Here is a 5,000-nt window from a genome sequence, read left to right as displayed (position 1 = left end):
GAGAAACTAATTAAAAAAAAAAGTAAAAAAGTATACGTATATACAGTATAAGTGAAGAGATAGGTAAGCATGTGGTGGAGTGGAAAGTTTCTTCAAGGTTAATGTGAATGAAGGTGAAACTGGGAAGGAATATGTGGGTTTCTGTAAGTGCATATGGGCCTGGTAGTGAAAAGAGTGTACAGAAAAGGGAAGCTCTTTAGATTAATTTAAATGAGTGCATGGAGGGATTAGGGAGAAATGTCAATATAGTGGTATTGGGAGACCTTGATGCTAAAATAGGAAATGAACCAAAAGACAGAGTGGTTGGTGAGTGTGGAGTTTCAATAAAACATTTTAGTGGGGAGATTATAGTGGAGATGTGTCTCGAAAGAGAGTTGCAGATGGCAAATACAGTGTTAAGGAAGTAAGTCAAGCATAAGTACACATGGGAGAGGGTGGTGGAAGGAGGGGTGGTGGATAGAGCCTTAATTGACTATATAGTGGCAACCAGAAGTGTAGTGGGAAGAGTTAAGGAGGCACATGTTCTAAAAGGAAGCAAAGAAGATTGTAGAAGAGAAGAAGTGATTTTTCACAGATTAGTTACAAAATAGGACGAGAGAATCATATGAGAGGAAAAAAAGAGAAGGGAATCAAAGCATAAGATAAAGGAGGCAAAGAGGAGAGCAGATGTGAAATGGGGTAAGAGAATGAGAGAAATTCATGAAAGTAATAAAAAGATATTTTGGAAAGAAATTAAGAGAGGAAGAGGAGGCGAATCTACTTGAGAAGAAAAGGTAAAAGGTGCAGATGGAGAGATGATGATAGAGGAGAAGGCAGTAAGAGGAAGATGGGAAGAGTATTTTAGGGTGTTGCTAAATGTGAAGGAGGATAGGAAGGGAAAGGTTGTTGCAGTGGGAAGCGCTAAGTAAATGGCCGTGATGATTGAAGAAAATGGAGGAGAAATAAGAAAAGGTGAGGTGAAGGTAGTTGTTAATATGATGAGAGCATGTAAGGTACCTGGGTTGGATGAGTGTCATGAAGAATGTCTAAAAAAGGAATTACAGTGATGATAGTGTGGCTGGTGAGGTTATTTAATGTTTGTTTAGGAGAGCATAGAGTGCCAGAGAACTGGAATAGTGCCTGTATAGTTCAACTTTAAAAGGTAAAAGTAGACAAGTGTGAGAGTAGTAGTTTCAGGGGGATTATCTTCTTAAGTGTAGATGGAAAGGCATATTAGAGGATCTTGATTGCGAGGATTAGAAGAACAGAGGAAGTAATCGATGAGGAACAGTGTGGGTTTAGGACAGGTAGGGGTTATATAGATCAGATTTTTGTGGTAAAACAGATATGTGAGAAAGCGATAGGAAAAGGTAAGGATGTGGTTTGGGCTTTTATGGAATTGGAAAAGGCTTATGACAAGGTAGACAGGAAGATACTGTGGGAGGTATTGCAGATATATGGGATAGGAGGAAAGCTGTTAAGAGCAGTCAAGAGTTTTTTTCGAGAGTAGTAGAGCTTGTGTTACAATTAGAAATGGAGCGAGTGAGTGGTTTGAGGTAAAGGTGGGACTTCGTCAGGGATGTGTTATGTCGTCTTGGTTGTTCATTTTATACATGAATAGGATGGTTCGAGAGGTAAAGGCAAGGATAATAGGTCAGGGATTGGAGATGGTTGAAGACAATGGAGAAAAGTAGAAGATAAGCCAATTGTTGTTTCCTGACGACACTGCGCTTATAGTAGGATCAGAGGAGGGTTTGAGGAAGTTAATGACAAAGTTTTGGAAGGTGTACGAAGGGAATTTGAAGACAAGTATAGGTAAAAGTAAGGTGATGAGTTCTAGGAGAAACTGTGGCAGCAGACTGGAAGTGAGCACCAAGGAAGAGTGATTGGAGGAAGTGAATCATTTTAGATACTTGGGTGTGAATGTGGCGTGAAATGGAGGAGTGGAGGTGGAGGTAGAATGTAGATTGAGAAAAGCAAATAATTGCTTTGATGAATTAAAAAGTGTAATGAGAAAGAGACATTTGTGAATGAATGCTATGAGGAGATTGTATAAAGGAGTGATTGTATATATATATATATATATATATATATATATATATATATATATATATATATTTTTGTGTGTGTGTGTGTGTGTGTGTGTGTGTGTGTGTGTGTGTGTGTGTGTGTGTGTGTGTGTGTGTGTGTGTGTGTGTGTGTGTGTGTGTGTGTGTGTGTGTGTGCGTATATATATATATATATATATATATATATATATATATATATATATATATATACATATATATATGTACACACACACACACACACACACACACACACACATATATATATATATATATATATATATATATATATATATGTGTGTGTGTGTGTGTGTGTGTGTGTGTGTGTGTGTGTGTGTGTGTGTGGTGTGTGTGTGTGTGTGTGTGTGTGTGTGTGTGTGTGTGTGTGTGTGTGTGTGTGTGTGTGTGTGTGTGTGTGTGTGTGTGTGTGTGTGTGTGTGTGTGTGTGTGCGTGCGTGAGTATATATTCTATCCGTGAGTTGAGAATCTTAGTGATTAGAAAAGCTATGTCGATAGAGAGGAAATTTCTTTAGGGTCAAACATATCAAACAGATTTTGTAAGAAAGGTCAGACAAAGAGTAGCTCACACAAAGACAGTCGCAGGACCCACTGCTAACTGGCACGTCCCTGCTAGCGAACAGGGAAATTCCATATAGATATATGGGGTACCATCATAATGACCGCGTGGACCACTGGGAACTCTATAGATATATAGGGTTCTCTGAATATAATGAATAAGGTGACACCAGAGAAATATCTCTAAAGGTCCAACGGTATTGCCTCATGTGCTTGCGGGCAATATGCCACCGAATGTGATTTAGCACTGTCCAAACAGATCCAAGCCTTGGACATTAAACACTATGAAGAAAATGAAGATCTATTCTTAGAACGTAAGAACTCTCTCAGAAGACCACAGGCTGGAGAGTTTAATGGAACAACTAGACAACATCGTAGAAATGAGCGAAGTCCGAAGAGCGGAAGAAAAACTGATACAATTACAAGATGGTCACCACCTGTTCTACTATAGAGGTAAGGACAAAGGATTCTTGATCAACCGAGAAGTTGTTGGTAACGTAGTCAAGTTCAGTAGTTTATCAGACAGGGTAGGTTGGATTGTGATTAAGCTGTGTAAAAGGCACACTCTAAAAATAGTTCAGGATTATGCACCAACTTCACAGAGTTCAGACGATGAAATTTAATTCTTCTATGATGATTTAAGTCAAGTAATGGATCAAGAAAAAGGTAAGTACACGTTAGTAATAGACGACTTTAAAGCAAAAGTAAGGAAGAAGATGAGAGATGGGTCGTGCATTGCGAAATTTGGAGTAGGTGAAAGAAATTACATAGGCGAGATGTTATTCAATTTTGCAGAGAACTACAACGTGAGGATAATGAATACTTTCTTCCAAAAGCGTGTAGGTTGTAAATGGACCTGGAGAAGTCCAAATGGAACAACAAAGAACGAAGTAGACTTCATATTAGGAGATGAGAGCAAAAGTGTTAGCTATGTTACGGTGATAAATAAAGTCAACATAGGCAGTGACCATAGAATGGTAAGTCGCACAGCTAAATTCATTTCAGAGCCGAGAGAAATAAACTACTTTTAAAAAAGAAAATAAGCCTTGGGAAGGTTAAGGATAATGAGAAGGAATTTCAGTTTTAAATTAAAAATAGATTTGAAGCTCTAAGAACTAACAAGGAAACCGTTGAAGGCATGAATTTGAATTTAGTGAATATCATTAGGGAAACGGCAGAGAAAGTAGGAAGTACAAAATGTATTAGCGAAAACAGACACTCCAAAGCGACATATGACCTTATTAAAAGAAGAAGGACCATGCGGATGAAAAGCAGGAGAGACGAAATGGAAAGAGTAGAAATAAGCAAACTTATAAAAAAAAAGACAGATATCAGAGAAAAGAAAGAGAAAAATGGATGAAATAGAGGAAACTATTTGGAAATGTAAAAGTATTAAAGAAACCGAGAGCAGGCATGCTTTAGGAAGACAGCAAAAGATATGTTTGAAAGATAGAAATGGATAAATCATTAGATGCAGAGACAGAATGGTGAAGAGAAAAGAAGAATTTTACCAAGAGCTTTACTCGTCGAAGGCCGTAGTAGATACAGTAAATTCATATCTAGACGTTAGTACTGTACCAGAGATTACAAAGGAAGAAGTAGATTTTGCTCTATAAAAATGAAACGAGGAAACGCACCCAGGAAAGATGGTATGTCGACAGATCTCGTGAAAGACACAGGAAAAGAAATTCATATTAGGTTGCCTCAGCTGTACACCCAGTGCTTACGTCAGGAAAGTGTTCTTGAATCGTGGTGCAATGCTATAATGATTTTGATTCATAAAAAAGAAGGCCAGAAAGACCTTAGTATCTATCGGCCGATTAACTTGTTATGAAATGTATATAAAGTATTCTCCAAGATCCTTACAAATAGACAGTCAAGTTTTAGATGGAAACCAACCGACAGAACAAGCAGGCTTCAGAAGCGAATACTCGACTCTAGACCATTTGCAGGCGATGAACCAACTAATCGAGAAAACGACAGAATACAATATACCTCTCTGTTTAGCTTTTGGAGATTACGAGAAGGCCTTTCGCTCAATAGAACAAATGGCAATCCTAAACTCGCTACTCAATCAGGGTACAGACGAACAGATCATAAGGGTTTTAGAAAAGATTTATGCCAATGGTACCACTATAATTCGACTACATAAAGATTTAGAAAAGATCAAGATCGAGAAAGGAGTACGGCAAGGCGATACAATTTCACCCTGAAGAGCTCCAGTGTTCCACACGTTTCGCCTATACTTTAGGCATCTTCTGGTAATTCTATATTGAATATACAAATCATGATCACATATACATTGTACAAAATAAACTAGGATAGGTATTTCTGTTTAATTTCTTCTCGGCGCTCCGTGGGATGCCTTAACAGCTCCAG

This window comes from Oratosquilla oratoria, chromosome 14 (genome assembly GCF_046742065.1).
Source record: "Oratosquilla oratoria isolate Oo_2021 chromosome 14, ASM4674206v1, whole genome shotgun sequence".
Taxonomy (NCBI): Eukaryota; Metazoa; Arthropoda; class Malacostraca; order Stomatopoda; family Squillidae; genus Oratosquilla; species Oratosquilla oratoria.
The sequence above is the reverse complement of the archived record's forward strand: the minus strand, read 5'-3'. Positions refer to the sequence as shown.